A 19,562-nucleotide genomic window follows, 5' to 3' on the forward strand; every position below is an offset into this window, starting at 1 on the left:
ATACACCAGAACCCAGCTCTGTGTGTGTGGATTAGGTTTATATAACTTCGCGGGGACCAAAATGTCCCCCACAATGTAAAAAAAAAAGAACGGGTCCCCACAAAGATCTGAATACAATCACAAAAGTAAAAGTGGCAAAAGTCTCACATTTTGATTGGCGTTTTGTGGTTTAGGGCTGGGTAGGGGTTAAGGTGGCCATGTTGTGATTAGAAATGAATAAAGACCCCTCACAAAGACATAACTGTGTGTGTGTGTGTGTGTGTGTGTGTGTGTGTGTGTGTGTGTGTGTGTGTGTGTGTGTGTGATAGAGAGAGAGAGAGAGGAGAGAGTAGTGTCCACGCACACTGAATTAAGCAGGATATCTTTTTGTGAACACTCATACTGTACTGATAATAAATGTGTATAACATTCAAACAGTCCAGTTTTATAGACATCATATTTTTTTACTTGGGAAGGGAATGTCCTGTTACTTGCTGAACTGGGTTTAGTTCCTGTCTTTCCATAAGAGATAAGTTGAAGTTTGCAATGTAAATGGGTCGTGTTGTTGAGGAGAGAGAAGACAAAGCAGAGCAATTAGTAGATTGACTTTAGAATGTTTTATAGGACGACGGATCGGTAATGCATGTCTCTGTGTTGTGTGTGTGGGTCTGCAAGTGCTGCGTGCTTCACTAAAGGAGGTCACTGAAGGGGCTAATTAGATTAAAGTGTAAGTGATGGGAGAGAGGAGATGGCCATCAGGAAGAAGGGGGGAGGGCAGGCTGACAGGAAGTGGATTTGTCCAGTATTGCAGCTGAGGAGACTCATGTAGAGACATAAATCACCAGCTGAAACTCACCTATTCACAGCTCCGGTTTTATTTTATAGTTTCTTACTCTTACTTTTGATGGGACGCGGCTGTAGGAGTTTTTATGCTGCAGTGCCCGGATTTGACCTGTTGCACAGTGCTAGAGCTCCGCAGAACATGCGGTTTGAGGAACCAAGGTCGCTCATCCATAGGGACAGAGGCTGCAGGGTCGCATGCAATGCGAAGACAAGCAGTGGATCTGCAGGTGAATTTAGAATTATAATGGTGAGTCGTGCTTGTCCCTTGTCCTACAGAAACCTGTAGCTTTGAAGCAGGAGCTCTGTAACACTCTAGCATAGTACGGTGTTGTTCATTTCCTGGATTTCCTCTGTGATTGTGTCATTTGCACTTAATGTTTTTATGAATATAATTTGTGCTTAGATTGCAGTAATGAGCAGATTATGGGAACTTGAATAAGAATTATCAATCCTGAACTGAGTGATCAACTGTAGAGAAGCATACACATTTAACACTAGCACAGCACGGTTTTCAGACTTGCATACGAAAACAGTGAATCTTATTTATAAATTCAGCAAGGGAGAATGCTTCAGGGATCCAGTTCCATGTCCGCCAGTCTCATCTCTGTAAAACACGCCGAGGCCTTCTCTGGGTGACAAAGGTCAGGTACTGGCGTGTGGAATGTTGTACTGCAGAAGTGTGTGAGGTGCCCAGCCCTGCCTGCTGGAGAATCTGGTCCAGCAGACAAAACAGCCAAGGTCCAAAACCTGAAACAACTTCAGCCGACGCCACCGGTCAGGTCTGACCTGTGGCGGCCTGCAGGCAACCACACCTGAGCCTCCGCCACAGGGCTTCCTCAAGAGGCCTGCCTGCTGCTTTTCTCCTCCCTCGTCTCCTTCTGAGCCACAGCTTGGCCTCCACTCTCTCAAGAGGAGCGGGAGCGTTTGCCGCATGATGATGGCGTCATGAATAATCGAGCCTCCTCAGCCTTCTCTCCTGTCTTCAGCGTTGTGGTGCAGCAGGTAGGCATGGAAACACTCCTGGAAATGGGGGGGGGGGGGGGGGGGCTCAGTTTAAGCATGAAGCTCACCTCAAAGCACTGGGTCCCCCACAGCTGAAAGTCACCCAACAGCGTCGTACGAGGCAAGTCGCGGGTGACGGCATGTCTGTGAGTGGCGGCGGAGCGCGTCTGTCGGCCCGTGGATGGTGGGCCGTTTGCGTATGTTGGTATTCGCGGCCGTGCGAGCGACGGCGGGCCGCCGACGGTGTCTCCCGCACATGGCCCCGAACGTCAGCGCTGCCCTTGGGCCGCGGCCACCGCGCTCGCTGTGAGACAGATTGGGAGAAAGCTCAGCATGCTTTCTGCTGGCTTTGGCAGCACCGTGCTATTATTGTCCTGGCAGCGACTCCCTTTAGGGCTGGAACGGGGGGGCGGGGTCGGCGGGGACGGGGGAGCGGCCCGGCCCCGGAGCCGCGGCTCGGCTGTGTTAGCGCTCGAGCTGCTCTGGCCTCGGGAGGGCACTGTGTCGAAAATAGCTCTTTGAGAACCTTCATCCTTCAGCACTGCATTTTAACGGCAGTGCCCAATACTATGACTTATTCCTCCAGGTATTAAATAGATGCAAAAATGATAACGATGTGCACCGGGCTTGGAGACGTAATCGAACGTACTTTTGATGACGGTTCTCTACGCCTCGCAGATGCTTTGGGGATTTCGGTATGTAAACTTTATCGGTTCTTACGAAGGCTTGTCCATGACACCGTCCTACACGCAGGTAGGCTTACGGCATCATACCACGCATAATTTGTCTCGGGCATCATCCTACACAGAGTCACGCCTATATTGTCGTCCCACACGGTCACGCCTGCAGCACTGAGATCCGAGGTGCCAGCTCTGATGTTTGTCTGACTCAGTGTTGGTGTCGCCATCCCCTCGTTAAGCTGCTCCATCTAGCTGAATTCTGCAGCCTCCCCCGAGCTTTGAAAGGATTCAGTCCACAGTCTGCGGGCCACATTAAGGCCCTCTGCCTGCCTGTTTGTGTGGGATATCTGAGGAGAAGTACCCATGGGTAGACAGATGAAGGCATCTTTGAGCACCGCTTCCTCTCAGCTGTGAGGAGCATAGCTGCACAGAGCCTGGCGTCTGTCTTCTCCCGTCCTGCCTGACATGCCCACTCTGACACCCAATACCACTGCATTCAGTAAAGGGCAACTTTAATCTTCGGAAAGTGACCTGACGGCTTGTTTGGAAAACAGGAACCAATGAGGTGGGGGATATATCCTCGTACCTCTGTATGACACCAAATACGTGAGCCCTCAGCGCACTTGGGTGTGCCACACTGACGGGAGCAATAGGTGACATTGCGTTTGTGTGTTTGTGTGTGTGAATCTATCAGTGCGTGTGGCAGCAATGAATCAGAGAACCTAATGGGGAAGATTTTCGAAGAATGCAGCCGTTCCACTCTGAGGTGGGCGGGACTAAATGAGAGCGAGAGAGAGAGATGTGTGTTTCCTATCAGGCCACAGCAATCTGCGAAGGCTCTCCTCAGCCAGCACCACGGTAAGGGTCAGATGTTTTACCCTCTCGCTCAATCCTTCATTTCTGTCTCACGAGCGACTGGGGAGCTCAGCTGCATTCCCTGCTGTCCGCTGAGTCTGATTGCGACACCTCGTGTTCTACGTGCGCTGGTGAGCCTAAGTCAGGCTTTTGGGTTTTATGGGTCTCCCCTCATTGATTCCTCCCCCTCTTACCACACTCACCTGGTGGTTCTTACCCTTTTTCTTTGTCATCTGATTCTACAATTACTAGATTACTCCTTTGGCCTCTTCGCCAGTTTGCATATACAGTTACATAGTGGGTAGAAATGCTGGTTTAAGAAACAAACCTGGATCCACCATATGCTGTTATTATCCTGCTGCCCTGGCTTTTTCAGTTATGAATTATTTAGCTGCAGTCACTGGAGCCTCCAGTGAAGCTCTGGGTATGTTTTCATGGACAGTGTTTTATAAACAGTGATAGGGGAGGTGAAGGCCTTTGATGGGACTCATCAGTGGTGGGACGGGGAGCTTGGTGGTCTGCACACGACAGCGTGCTCCCTGGTGTACGAACGCTTGCTGAGATAGCACCAGCCTTCTTGCGATGACTGACAGGACATCGTCTCCCCAGGGAGGCGGGGAGAGGGGGTGAGGTCTCCGAAAGAGGGTGAAAAAGAGAGCGAGAGATCTGCATATACATTAAAGACACAAGGAAGTAGCAAGGGATGGGAAAGGGAGGTAAAGCAAAGATAGTGGTAAGGGATTTTGGAGCAGGTTATGCGGAGGGGAGGGACTAGTGCACAGCGGGGGGTACAGCACACACAGAGGTGTATCATGAATAGGTGCCTAATGCAGCAAACTGGGTAGATGTAGGTAAGAGGAAGGTGGTGTGGAATGGATATTTAGAGGGAAAGATGGATGGCAGAAGAGAAGGGAGTGAGAGGTGAAGGGAAGAAAGGTTTCACAGACAAACGAGTGCAGATGCAGTTCGGGATTATCCAGCCAGTCGCCGGCAGCTGTGCGGTACTGCACATGGCAAGGGGAGCGGATCAGGGGAGGGCTTCTCAGGAAGTAAAGCGCGATGTGCGAGGGGCGTAAATTAATATGAAGGGTTACAGGTGCCCACAGTTAGAATTGTACAGTGTGTGACTGGGAAAGGAAGGGAAGAAAGGGCAGAGGAAAAATAAGAATGAATGAGATGGAGGAAAAAGGTGTGAGAATTTAAAGGAGAAGTGAGGTGGGGAAAGCAGGGGAGGGGCTTGGGGGGAAGGAAAGACGACCTGGTATTCACTGGAGAATGGTTGGATTCTTGACTTTCTTTCGGAAATTCGGCTGCAGCTGTCACTTCCTGTGGGCCTTGCTACGAAAGCTTTCACTCTTAAGGTAACTATGACCTCATTTCCTAGTGGTAAAAATATTGTGCCTGTGTGCAAGATTTTAACAACGTTCACAAGTTCCTCTTTGGTTGGCATTTGCAGGGACGAGGGGTGAATATGCCGGTATTTCGTGTCTTTGCCTTCGTTTTGGTGTACTGTATGCACTCATTTGTATCCAGGTGGAAAGTGTCAGTATAAATACATCAATCTTATTATTGGAATAGTATCTGAAATGTTGTAATCACCAAATTTTTGCTTTTAAGCTGCAAAGTTATATAATAATGTGTATTTGCATGCTAGGGTCTAGACATGTTAAGTTGCCTTGCAGACGGTTACACATTAACACCTACTGTACCAAGTCAATCAGTAAGTAGAGGGGTATTTCTGTAGACTAACGGTGACAGGGGAGTGGGGAAATGCTGACCTACACCAGCAGCCAGTCCTACTCAATCGCCCTAGTGCCTATCCCAGTGCTTAATACACCATCTCCTTTGGCAAAAATGGGCTGTTTATGTCTCTGCTTTCTCAAGCAGACCTCTGGTGTTGTCTGTAGTGGAACTAATGAAGACTGAAGATCCTTTTGGAAAAAAAACTTGACATACTGCTTATACATGCATACTTAGACGACAATCTTCAGTGCACAGTGGAAGGATATATTTGCTTGCAGTATAGGATTAACTTGAAACTACCAGTCACATCAGTTCTTTCCCAGAAACCTGCTTCTGAGATATGCTGATAATCTTGTTTTTGAAACATTTCAACTCTTAAATGGGTAAATGTATGAATTGTTTAGTCCCCTGTCAAGAAACACATGAAGAACACGGAGATGCAAAGTTTTGAATGAACATTTCAGTGATGTCTATAATGACTCTCTTTATAAAATCTCTTTTGCAGTTATGCCTTCCGCTGCTCACTTAAGTGGCTAACAGCTCACACCTCACGCATGTTTCACCTTGATAAATGAGCCACGAACTGCGGCCCCTTAAATGCATTCCGTGCTGCAATATAAAGATATAAAACTACTTTGGAAACCCTTGTACACCAAACAAAGGCATCAGCACTAAAATGACTGTGATACAGCACTTCACTACAGCCCACCGTAACGCTGTACTGGATTAGTGGTTATGGAAAATGGACTTCATTACAAGTTGTTGTCATCTGATATAGAATGAATGTCAGGCGCATCTGAGCGTATTTGCTGTTTCACTGGGTCATCTTCACAGAGGATTTGTGGGCCTGTTCTTCATGAAAGGGAATCTTTAGTGACTGCTTTTGTATCCTGTACCCGGGTTTTTCTTGCCTGTGCCCACACACTTTGGCCCTGAACCAGCAGCTCAGACTAAGCAGCATATAAAAAAACAAGTTTTACTGGAGTTCATTGTGCTGTTTCTATAGCTCAGTTAAATAAAGTGATCAGGCTGTATATTTTTCTTTCTCATTATGTGTGCTAATGGAGAAGTGGTCTGTTGTATGTAATATAGTAGAAGTTCTGCATTAAAATCATAGATTGGGAGTGAGATATTGTGTTGAAATCTTTAAATCCCGTATAACTTTACATACCTGATATATGAATAAGTATGATAAAGTTCCATATGTGCAGGATAACATTATATTCCAGGAAATGTATGCTGCATTGACAGTTTCATTTATTCCTGAATAATCAACTGAAGTTTATACTGTGGTATCAGATTGCATGTATTCTTATCTGTGCAACAGAGGTTATTTGCCTCATGTGTGTTGGTATGGCTGAAATTCTACATCTGCTATGTAATTGCTCAGATTGGTGACAACCTCTATTAACTGTGAGCTTTTAGTTTTATGGTCACAACTTGTGTAATACCCCCAAGAGTACAGGGAAAAGTGCTGTGAGGGTGTGAGGGAGGATCTAAAGAGTACAGGGAAAAGTGATGTGGGGGTGTGAGGGAGGATCTAAAGAGTACAGGGAAAAGTGATGTGGGGGTGTGAGGGAGGATCTAAAGAGTACAGGGAAAAGTGATGTGAGGGTGTGCGGGAGGATCTAAAGAGTACAGGGAAAAGTGATGTGAGGGTGTGAGGGAGGATCTAAAGTGTACAAGGAAAAGTGATGTGAGGGTGTGAGGGAGGATCTAAAGAGTACAGGGAAAAGTGATGTGGGGGTGTGAGGGAGGATCTAAAGAGTACAAGGAAAAGTGATGTGAGGGTGTGAGGGAGGATCTAAAGTGTACAGGGAAAAGTGATGTGAGGGTGTGAGGGAGGATCTAAAGAGTACAGGGAAAAGTGATGTGAGGGTGTGAGGGAGGATCTAAAGTGTACAGGGAAAAGTGATGTGAGGGTCTGAGGGAGGATCTAAAGAGTACAGGGAAAAGTGCTGTGGGGGTGTGAGGGAGGATCTAAAGTGTACAGGGAAAAGCGATGTGAGGGTGTGAGGGAGGATCTAAAGAGTACAGGGAAAAGTGATGTGAGGGTATGAGGGAGGATCTAAAGTGTACAAGGAAAAGTGATGTGAGGGTGTGAGGGAGGATCTAAAGTGTACAGGGAAAAGTGATGTGAGGGTGTGAGGGAGGATCTAAAGAGTACAGGGAAAAGTGATGTGAGGGTGTGAGGGAGGATCTAAAGTGTACAGGGAAAAGTGATGTGAGGGTGTGAGGGAGGATCTAAAGTGTACAGGGAAAAGTGATGTGAGGGTGTGCGGGAGGATCTAAAGAGTACAGGGAAAAGTGATGTGAGGGTGTGAGGGAGGATCTAAAGAATACAGGGAAAAGTGATGTGAGGGTGTGAGGGAGGATCTAAAGAGTACAGGGAAAAGTGATGTGAGGGTGTGAGGGAGGATCTAAAGTGTACAGGGAAAAGCGATGTGAGGGTGTGAGGGAGGATCTAAAGAGTACAGGGAAAAGTGATGTGAGGGTGTGAGGGAGGATCTAAAGAGTACAGGGAAAAGTGATGTGAGGGTGTGAGGGAGGATCTAAAGTGTACAGGGAAAAGCGATGTGAGGGTGTGAGGGAGGATCTAAAGAGTACAGGGAAAAGTGATGTGAGGGTGTGAGGGAGGATCTAAAGTGTACAAGGAAAAGTGATGTGAGGGTGTGAGGGAGGATCTAAAGTGTACAGGGAAAAGTGATGTGAGGGTGTGAGGGAGGATCTAAAGAGTACAGGGAAAAGTGATGTGAGGGTGTGAGGGAGGATCTAAAGTGTACAAGGAAAAGTGATGTGAGGGTGTGAGGGAGGATCTAAAGTGTACAGGGAAAAGTGATGTGAGGGTGTGAGGGAGGATCTAAAGAGTACAGGGAGGGGGCTAGTGAGAGTGAGAGCCTTGCTTCTATGATTTAGAGGGAAGACGACTGGAGGGCGGTGGTCTGCATTAGTTGAGCAAAAGATGATTCTGGAAAAAAAAGTTTCCTTTCATTCTGTCTGCTTTTCTATCCACTGCTCTCTTGCTGTCCATCATCCTTCCTCCTGTTCCCTCCTGTGGTGGCAAGGGGCTTCTACATAATAGGAATTAATACTGGATGTGTTCTCCGTCATTCCACACTTCCTGGACCAGCAAAAAGAACACATTATGGTGCTGCCCGGCAGAGTGATCTGCTGACCACCTGCCTTGTGTGTGCAGATGCGGCGCCAAAAAGTGTCCAAGTGGCGAGTCCACCTGATTTTCCCTCAATCTTTATTAGTTAGTCTGCTGAAACTTTAATCAGCTATCAGCTCTTTATTTATGAGCTTTTTTGTAATGCCTGCAACTTTCAAGCTGAAAATGTGATAGTATGGGTAATTAACTGGAACCAAAATAGAACAAGATGCACTTCAAGTAGATTAGCCCCACAGCAATGACACTTGTGAAAACAAGTTAAACCAGTGTCTGGAACTTTAAATATAACCTCACGATGTAATCTCACGCCACATTTACTTATTGGCACTGCTAAGCAGGTGATAGGCATATTAGGCAGTTCATAAATGCACAAAGCTAAGGTACACCATATGTGTGCATTTCCGGATTGCAGTGCACACTCTGCAAGATTATAAATCTCATTCCAACCACCACTCCTATTTTTTTCTAAGCCCAGAGAGACAGTGTGAAACCTTGGTTGCCATGGAAACACTGCTCTTGACTCCAATTGCCTCCCCTCCCACACTGGTCTCTTAGCAACTGTCTCCAAGCAACCCTCTCCTCCCTTCCACTGTATTTTGTCTCTCTATGCAGCTTGACTTGAGCATTACAGTGACTAGGAGAGTATGGAGAAAGGGAATGGGGGGGGGGGGGCAGGATATAAATGAAAAGAAAAAGATTGTGAGAAATAAGGAAGATGGGCTTCATGAAGGAGTAAAGATGCTGAAGTAGGAATTACAATGCATTGGATAAAAGCCATTTGGGGAAGGACAGAATTGCTGTAGGATGAATAATAAATGCTTGGAAACAATGGGATAATCAGGAGAAGAAAAGGAGATTTTCTTTCCATTATTTATGATCTGCATTTTGTGTCACTCCCTGTAAATGAGTGTTTTGGGCAAAGTCCTCGGCCTTTAGTGGCCTCACTTGTATTGACTGGTCCTGCACCCACATTGCCCCAGAGTGTTGCCACCTTGGCGAGACCTGCGATTGGTGCCTGTCATACCTGGCAGCCGGCGTGCAGATGGCTGTCAGCTCCCTGCGCCCGCCTGCACCGCAAGGCTTCTTCACTTCCTGAGTTTCATGTTGCAAAGAGACCGTGTGCTTTTGCTAGGCTCACGCATCAGCTTTTTGCTGCTTCTTCTGTGTCACATATGAACGACTATCATTTCCCCATCGGCTAGGAAATGTATCTTTAATTGAATACTATCCTTAGTTAAATGCTGTGTATCTATGTGCAACGTGCACAAACACCCAGGGACTAAAAATGTCACGTCTTTTAGCTTTATAAAATCACAGGTCTTCCTAACTTAGTCTTAACTGCCCTAGAGGAGATTGTCAGGCGATGCTGATATTGCCCTCACCTTGGCTGTACGGTGGAGAGATGCGGTGCCCAGACATCAAGGTGCCCTTCCTTAAGGGGGCTCATCCAAAACATCCGTCTCTGCTTATTAGCTCAGGCCAGACAGCTACTGTCCGTGTGGAACCCCACCCCCATCAAACAGAGTGTGTGCAACGATCGAGTTTGTGCCGGAAAGGCAGTTACAGGGGCCGGTTCTTAGAGTGTATTTATAGGGCTTCCTTGGCTAATAATCCTGGGTGACAGTCTCACATATTAACATGTTTTCCTTTGGTATTGATGATTAAACAAACAAAAAAGGAGGTTATCTTGCCAAGAGGGTAAATTAAGGACAGAGATCTGTAACGGAAATTCAGTAATATGACTGATTTAGCCAAGAGTAGCTATGCCACCTGCAGTTCAGACTAGGCAATCCAGCTGAAACTAAGCAGGTTTGGGCCTGGTTGGGATTTGGATGGGAGACCAGCTGGGTTACTGCTGGAAGAGGTGTTGGTGTTGTCAACAGGTTAGCCCGTCCTGTGGTTTGTGTGGATCCCAGTGCAGTGATGGGGACACTGTGCTATAAAAATGGTGCCATCCTTTGGATGAGACATGAAACCGAGGTCTCTTTGAGGTCATAAAAGATTCCTGGGCATCCCTCAAAAGAGTAGGGGGTTGTACCCCGATGCCCTGGCTAAAATAGTCCCCTCCATCTAACTGGTGAATTCTCTCCTGCCACTTCATCACCTTAGCTACTGTGTAGTAAGCATACTGGTGCAGAATGGCTGTAGTCACATCATCCAGGTGGGGGCTACACTGTGGTGGTGGTTGAAGTGACTCCCCATTGCTTCTTTAAAGCGCTTTGGGTGGCTTGATAGGCACCATATAAATGCAACATGCATTCATTCATCAGTGTCACAGATTGATTATGTCGTACGATGTGACCACCCTCCTTTTTTAATGAGACATTCGTTATGAACAATATGATGTTTAAATGTCGGAACACAGAAACAGGACGACAGGGACTATCCCCTCCCTTACACAAATTAGCCAACTATAAGGACTGTGGAACTGGATGGAAGTGTGACCCAGCTTCACTGATTATGTGGCATGACGATTTGCCGTCTGTATACATGGCTTTAGCCAGGCTGCTGTCAAGCTAAGCAGACAAAGTATAGCTGAACAGGTGCATCTGTCATTGTGATTTCCCCATTCGCATTAGACGGTACCACACTGTCCCCATTCTTTGGTCAGCATAACATTCAGATGCAGTGCTTTTGCATTTTAATGCCATCGTTATTAGTCCTCAGCTCAGTCTAAGAGCCCTTTACCTTTCAAAGACTTGAACTTGTGACCTCCAGGGACCAGTGTCCTCTGCCAGTTCCAGATGGCATACACCTTGTATTAATTAAGATCATTTAATTACGTGATTGTCACACGAGTTTTGTCAACAGCAGATATACATTACACTACACACACACATATATATTGTGTGTGTGTTTGTGTATATATATATATTGTTTATTTTCCCATCAGTCTACTACACAGAGCAATAGATGGGCGCAGAAAACACAGAGCAAACTGTTTTCAGAGCACTGGAAATTTTGACTAAAAAACGATGTATGAAAAAACAGAAAAGCTAAACAATCCCATTTCAGTCAAAAGTATCCCTGGCCAAAAATAAACAGACCAACAGTTCAAGATAAAGTGTTATGTCTGCCATCTAAAATGTATAATTACTTACCTTAAATACTTATCTGATAAGCTGTTAAGTGGTTCGCGATCTGTGAAAAAGGTAATATAAACATTGAAGTGCTAATCGCGTTAGCGCGCCAATGGGATTTACAATGTTATATTAGCATCCCGCTAGTCGCTAGTTAATTTAACCGCTTGTAAGTGCAAAGTATTTACTGTGTATTGTTTGAGTTGTAATATATGTATTATGTGTTCAATTTCTCGGTGCCTTTTTTAGTAAACATCTCAAACTGCATGATTTGCTTCCCGGATGTTTATTGCAGGAGCCTGTTAGCTACCTGTCAAGCTAAAAACTGCACTCACATTAGCAAGGACAGAATACTGCAAGCAAAAATGCGTTAATTTTTTTAAATCGTTATTTTTTCCGTAATTAATTAATCGAAATTAACGTGTTAAAGTCCCAGCCCTAATATATAACATTATAATATATATATATATATATCCTTAGTTACACACACACACACACATATATGTGCACATTCTTTGTCCTGTTACTCTTGTTTATTGTTACTGTTTATTACTGTCTAAATGTCTAAATATGTTTTGCTACTGTAAACCTGCAATTTCTTCAGGTTTAATTTAGTGTCTGTCTATATATCACATTTCCCCAAAGTTCATTTAATAAAAATATTATTTTTCATATATTTATTCTTATATAAAATATTTGGTGTGTGAGTGTGCCCTGCGATGGGCTGGCCCCCCATCCTGGGTTGTTCCATGCCTCGTGCCCGTTGATTCCGGGATAGGCTCCGGACCACCCGCGACCCAGTAGGATAAGCGGTTTGGAAAATGGATGGATGGATGGATGGATATTTATGAGATGATCCATCAATAAATTATATGAAATGAGATAAGAATAGGTGCGCTAAGTGTGAGAGAGGGCACGTGTATGAAGGCGAATGCTTTGTAAAGCAGGGAGATCGGAGATGAGGGAGTGATCATCGTGAGCAGTGGGAACGCGCGGGCGGCTTTATTGTGATTCTATCCCTTATAGAACTTTTGAAGTCAGTTTCAAGTGCACAAAAGGACAGGAGAGAGATGCGATTCCCAAGTAGGTGGCTCAGTCTGTGCTCTCAGTGACTATACACCTATACAGATGGGACACTGTCCACTGTTTGACGCCTACTGTCCACTATGGAAGAGTATATTTACAGTATGTACAGACGCTCCTCTACTTACGAACTTTCAGGCATACGAACGAAGAGGACAGTAAGTCCAAATTGTGTTCACTGGGCTCCCGTTTCCTGTCCGCAACAATTTTTTTCCCGCCCAGTAAGACTTTTGGTCGCTACTCCCGTATTGTGTGTATGTGTGTTTGATGTGTGTGTGTATGTGTGTGTGTGTGTGCTTGATGTGTGTATATGTGTTTGTCTGTGTGTTAATGTGTGTGTGTATAAATGTGTATGTGTGTTTGTATGTGTATGTGAGTGTGTGTGTGTTTTGGTTGTTTGTTTTTCCTCTTGCCATCTGCACCCATGATCCTTTGCCTTGCATCTTTTCTAAGATGTTCCCCTGAACCCCCCTCCCTCCCCTTTATTACTTCACATGTCATTCTGTCTCGGTAATCCCTTCGCTTAAAAAGCCGATCTCTAAATTAAAGACAACCTGCTCGACATCAGATGTCTGAGTAATTCTCTGCAGTCTGACCCCGTGAGAGGTAATTTATAATGGCACTTCCTCAGTATGTTAAGTGCCGGGACGGCGCTCTTCCCAGGTTCCCTTCAAAACACAGATTCGCTGAGACGTGCTCGCTCAGGCTGGAGTTTAACACCGGACTAACTACGAGCACCGACTTGGCTTTAGAGGGTTAATCAGAGGGGAGATCGCGGTTGTTGTTGTTGCCGTGACTGCTGTGTCACACTGGCTCCGGCAGTTTGAAGGAAAAAATATCTGCTTTTTGAGATCCAACAGAAAGAGGGAGGGAGGATGGAGGGAATGACATAGGGACGGGAAAGGATGAGAAGGCGCCGCGTCCTCGAAATATCTCTCTTGCTGTTATTCGCGACCGGACAGCTGATTAGTAATAGATGCTATCGCGAATCATATGGGATAAAATGAGTGTGGCACAAGCCCCCAGCTGAACCTGTCTCACTTACTAACTAATAAGGCAAAGGCGGTAGCAGTAACAGGCAGCTAGCGAGAGAAGTGTTTTGTCAACAATGTGGTGTATTAATTGCGCCTCGGAAAAGACTCCAGCCATCCTGCACAACAAGCTGGTATACTGGTAAGGCAGCTTTTCTCTTCTTTCTGTTTCTTTGCTCACAATAATTAGCTGTGACGCTCAGTTATCTCTAAACTGCATCTAACATGTTATTTAACCGGTTAGTCCTTTTAAATGGTTTGAAGCATATTGCTTTGTTGGCATGCATACAACCATGAATTATTAACGATTTTATGAGTAATGTGGTTATTTATTAATAGCCGGACACACTATTACTTATTCATGTTAAATTTAACTAACATCAGCGCGGAATGTCGTGAGGCAGCGAAACATGTTGTTTTGGTGAGAGTGTCTTGCTAGGAAGAAGTGCTTCAGCCAGCCGGAGCGCTGCGCTAGACGAACCAAAAGACTTGGTTAATTTGTTAATGCGTCCGCAGAAATGAACTGCTGTGATGAACAAGGGGGATCGTGTGGCCAAAAGAGGGGATTTCCACTGCCACACTGTGCTGTGGACGATGGGGGAAATGATTCCGTTCCTTCGGCCTTATATGTGATTTTATTATTATTTTGAAAGCGACGGAGCTGAGACAGTCCGATCGTACCATGCGGACTTCAGTCCACCGAAGCAGTCGTGTTAAGTGCTGTGTACAATTGGGTGTTCATGCCGCCATATGTTACATAAGTAGTTCATCACTTAAAAATTTTACCTTTTCCATTAAAAAGGCAAGCAAGAAATGGAAATGCTTCAGAGCTATTGTTACCTGTTAGTATGACATTTTTTGCAGACGCATACTCGCCTTCCTCTTGCAATGTGACATTAGGTCTGCTTGCAACAGGACCTGAGCTATGTGGTGATTACAATACAGCCTCGCGATTTCTGTTGGTCCTCAACATTTGCCATTTAATTTTTATGCAGTGCTGCAGTTTCTAGTAATTTTTAGCCTAAAGTTATTTGTGTTTGTGTGGTGGCTCTGTGGGCAGCACTGCCGCCTCACTGCCCCAGGTTTGGGGGTTTGAATTGTGTGTGTGCGTGTGTGTGTGTGTGGTGTGTGTGTGTGTGTGTGGAGTTAGCATGTCACGTATGTGTTGTTTGAGCTTCAAAGACGTCAGAGAGTAATGCTGTTAAGGAATATGGTTTTGTGTATGTATCTTGAGATGGACTTGCATCTGATCCAAGGTGCTCACCAGATCTGGTGTATGAATCTGTAGTTATCAGCCTATGGCCTGTATCACCAAGCAGAATTTCTTGCTTAGCCTAACTTTTCAAAATTAAGGTTTAAATGGACATTGTCTTCATTCGTTTACATTGGCTAAGCATGAACTCCATCGTGGAGATACAGGCCCCTAATGCTGGGGTGTCCTTGTCTGTCATTGCCATGAGTGTTTGGTTTGTGTGGACAGCACTGTAGGATGGTTTTAATATGTGTTGGTGGCTTTTTTCAGCTAAGGAAAAAAAAAGTTAGATATTTGGAAAATTGAATCATTTCTTCAGAAGCATCCATTTAAATATGCTAATCAAGACTCTTCAAAATACAGTTTTTCTCTAAACAAAAAGGAAAACAGGAAGTGGCTTTTTTTAAAGCATTTAGCAGTTTGGTAAAAAGAATTAGCAGGCCATTGGCATCAGTGTTTGATGCGAACAGACGAGCAGCTCTTTGGGTTACTGAAAAGATTTAGGCTGTTCGTCCCTTGGGGGGGGGTCTGTGTCAGTTTTTACAGGTTTATCAAGCCAGCTAGTTTTCCATACTTCCTGAGGCATGGATGCCAGCCTCACTCCTCTGCAGCCCCAGCACTACATCTCCCAGTGTCCTCTTCTCAGTGGAAACGGGCTGGCACCGCTTGCCACCTCCTTCCCTCTATGCTTACCTTTCCCCGAAGATGAATAAATGATCCGCGCTTGGCCTTTAATTCCTTGAATACATGAGACTGGAAGTAGGCTGCCCCAGCGGCTCTGCCTGAGTTTCCACATTGACGCACACTTTCCCCAGCTCCTTGGGCCAGCAGATTGACAAGCGTCCGTACCAGTGAACAAGGATGATAATGAATCTGGAATATGCTGTTAGGTCATTGGAAATAAGTACAATCAGGCACTTTTGAATAGTCTGGAATAGTCTGGCCTCAGCTACTGTGCTGCACCATTTCAAATGGCAGGAAACATTGACGTATGAAAACTGTGGCTCTGCACTGAATAGTTTTGCCTCAGAAAGTAATATGAGTTAAGTAAATAGATAAGCAAGTTTGGCTTGATTTTTTTTCTTCATATGCAGGAGATTCTCTCTCCAACTAGTAAACTGCATATCTGCCCTGGGAACACCACGCCTGTCAAGTCAAGAAACAAGCATTCATTTTTTACGATACAGACGCTGCAGTTTTCCAAGTGTCACGCAATGCTTCACTGTGGTATCCGTGTGCATTTCATGCTCTCGGAGGTGGTTAACTCTTAGTCCCTTTACGTTTGTGGCATTAGATAGATTGGCTCTGACTTTGTCCTCCCTCTGAAAAGTCAGCGCTGGTGGTGAGTTTGTGTGTTTGTGTTTATGTGCCGTTCCTGCTGTTTGCGGAGTGACCGGCTCTCGGTGTGATCATCAGGGGAACAATCGGCAGGTGCTGTTGGATAATTACAGAAAGAGCCCTTTGTTATTCTCTCTTGCTTCTCGCACTAGACACAGAATTATTTCCCGTCCTTCCCCCACCATGAGTTCTGCGGTTTGCTTTTGCTGCGTCATTAGTTTGAGTGTCATCTCCCATCAGGCTTTCATCTATTTCTTACTGGTATGAAGACAGAAGCTTAAATACAGAGAAACATGAGAGGCTGTTATTAGAATTAGAAAACGGCATGTAGCTCCAGTGCTGTTCAGTTCTATTTGTATTGTTATCCCTGCCCAAAGCTTCCAGTGAATCAATGTTCCTGCCAGACGGCTCGACTGACAAGGTCCCAGCCTTTTAATAAACAACCATTCGGTTAATTACACTGATTTATTACTGACATCAATCACTGACCCTCATGTCCTTGCTGATCACCCCCAGCACTAGCACACGCTTCGACTTGTGACCCACTTTAACATCCTCTAATCTGGGGATCACGCAGCGAAACATCACGCTGAGACTTGGAGGGGGGGGGGGCATTGTGGCATAAACTGCGACATCAGTCTGTGTGTCTGTGCTGTTTTCACATGCTGCAGCAGGAGTTACCGTGCTCACTGCCTCTCGCCCTGCTACCCTCTGCTATTCATCTCTGCATCAGCCTTGCTCTCTGTTTTCTTCTTTTACTCTTCTTCCTGTCCTTATCTGTGCTATTAGTGCAATTTCCTGCGGAAATTGCAGGAAATCACACTGGAGGAAAGGAATGGGGAAAGGCAGGAGAAGAGGAGCAGAGAGGACGAGTAAATGTCCAGTGACAGGATGGAGCTGGGGTTACGTGGGAGAGCACTGTCGGTGAAGCAGCACGTGGTTATCGGAGATCTCCCAGAGTGTTGCACATCTCGTTTTACTTACAGATTTGTGCGGCATGTAGTTTAGCCGAGCAGGATGATGGGACACTGAGGCCTATTAAAATCTAGGTGGACATCTGTAAATGATGCTCCAGAGCGATCTGTCCCCAACTCTTTGAGGGGAAACACAAGCACATGGGCAATAGCACTCAAACAAGCAGCTGACCTCTTAGGACATGTTCAAGCTAGAATGGGAGGAACAGGAGAATGGAAGAATCATTTCCGTGCTAAATGACATAGTGACAGTGTTGAGTCTTTCACACAGCCCGGTCTGGGCCTAGCCGGGCTTACTTGGGCCCACGTTTTCCTGGCTGGCTGTAGCCTCTGTTCTGCCTGTGTTTTGATTGCTTTCCCCACTCCTGCCCTGAGGAGACACTCATTCCCCCGGCAGTCCCTGATGGATGAGGTGTCCCTTCACGTGGACCCCCCAGCAGGGCCGACCAGGTGCTCTCGGAGCTGCCCCCTCCCCCTGCTCCTCATGGCCTGCACACACACTCCTGCCCCCCTCTACACGACGTTGTCCTGCAGAAGGAATCAGGAGTTGGGCTGGAGGGCATTTAGCCTCTGTGGAGAAGGGTGGTGTCCGTGAGATTGTCTGCTTGTATGATAAAAAGGTGGGCTGTGAACGTGCGTGAGTGTGTGCGCATGTGTGTGTGTGTGAGTGTGTGTGTGTGAGTGAGTGTGTGTGTGTGTGTGTGTGTGTGTGTGTGTGTGTGTGTGTGTGCATGTATTGGTTTGTGAATCTGCATTTGTTCTTGCTGAGACTGTGGCTCTTTACCTAAATATACTTTGCATACCAGCTGTTGTTTTTGTACATCCTGTGCCGGTCATGCTGTTCCAGCAAAAACTGCCGCTCCTCTTGTTGTCAGCTTCATTTTTTGTTTATATGATTAATATTAATAATAATAATAATAATAATTACTATAACAATGTAAAATGCTCCTCAGTGTAGCTGTTGAGGAGCGGGAAGGCCTGGTTGTATTGATGGTCGTCCCCTGTGTGTTGGTGGTTGTCACACCCACCAGCAGCCACTGCATCGTCTCCAGGCCTCCACCTCCAGCTTCCTGTGGGGGCATAGCACTGCGCCACAGTGCATTACCCTTGTACCATAATGTTAATGGGGAGGGGGGTGTTGGCTGAGTGACCTGGCCAAGCACAGGCTGCTTTACATCGTGCCACACTCACACGCGCAGATTCAGTGATTGTTCAGATCTTGAGAGTAAGCGGCACAGTGAAGCACAGAGGGATTATGCAGAGATTGAGAGCAAGCAGCATAGTGAAGCAGAGAGGGATTATGCAGAGCATGATAGTAAGCAGCACAGTGAAGTAGAGAGGGTTTCTTCCGAGTCTGAGTATAAACAGCACAGTGAAGCACCTAGAGATTATATAGAATTTGAGAGTAAACAGCACAGTGAAGCAGAGAGGGATTATGCAGAGCTTGAGAGTAAACAACACAGTGAAGCAGAGAGGGATTGTGCAGAGCTTGAGAGTAAGCAGCACAGTGAAGAAGAGAGGGATTATGAAGAGTTTGAGAGTAAGCAGCACAGTGAAGCAGAGAGGGATTATGAAGAGTTTGAGAGTAAGCAGCACAGTGAAGCAGAGAGGGATTATGCAGAGCTTGAGAGTAAACAGCACAGTGAAGCAGAGAGGGATTGTGCAGAGCTTGAGAGTAAACAGCACAGTGACGAAGAGAGGGATTATGCAGAGCTTGAGAGTAAGCAGCACAGTGAAGCAGAGAGGGATTATGCAGAGCTTGAGAGTAAGCAGCACAGTGAAGAAGAGAGGGATTATGAAGAGTTTGAGAGTAAGCAGCACAGTGAAGCAGAGAGGGATTATGAAGAGTTTGAGAGTAAACAGCACAGTGAAGCAGAGAGGGATTATGCAGAGCTTGAGAGTAAGCAGCACAGTGAAGAAGAGAGGGATTATGAAGAGTTTGAGAGTAAGCAGCACAGTGAAGCAGAGAGGGATTATGAAGAGTTTGAGAGTAAGCAGCACAGTGAAGCAGAGAGGGATTATGCAGAGCTTGGCTCACTGCCCACAACATATTGTCATGCGCTCGTGCTTGTCCCGCTGTGGCATCAGCGCGGTGCCACGTGTCACGTGATCCACCCTGTACGGACGAAGATGTAAACTCGTGATGTAAAGCGGCTGAGTGGAGTCTGCCTATCCGCTTGTGCACCAGGGCAGAAGTGCGTGTCTGTATGTGTCTATTTGTGTGCCTCTGTCTGAAATGTTTTTTGTGTGCATGTTACCCATTGTCTCCCCCGTCATCTCTCTAAGACATATAGTAGCCTCACCTTCCTCACTGTCCACCTGGAGACCATTTAGGGAGGGGTAGGCGTCAGAACAGATTAAGCAAGAAGATGAACAACAGAGAAAGAGAGGAAGCTGGGGGGAGGCAAGGAAATATAATCCATAAAACAACATGAAGCAGAAACCTAGCAGAGTGAGCGCGGGGCCGTCACATCCCGAGACACATCATACCCGCCGTTGTGGTTTCGCAGTGGCGGCGAGCTGAATGCGG

General features: G+C 46.0%; 1 protein-coding gene across 1 annotated transcript in view; it reads left to right on the forward strand.

Moving 5' to 3' along the window:
* Positions 1–19,562, forward strand: part of LOC125744354 (IQ motif and SEC7 domain-containing protein 2-like) — a 73,347-nt gene that overhangs the window by 37,976 nt on the left and 15,809 nt on the right.

This window comes from Brienomyrus brachyistius, chromosome 6, assembly GCF_023856365.1.
Source record: "Brienomyrus brachyistius isolate T26 chromosome 6, BBRACH_0.4, whole genome shotgun sequence".
Taxonomy (NCBI): domain Eukaryota; kingdom Metazoa; phylum Chordata; class Actinopteri; order Osteoglossiformes; family Mormyridae; genus Brienomyrus; species Brienomyrus brachyistius.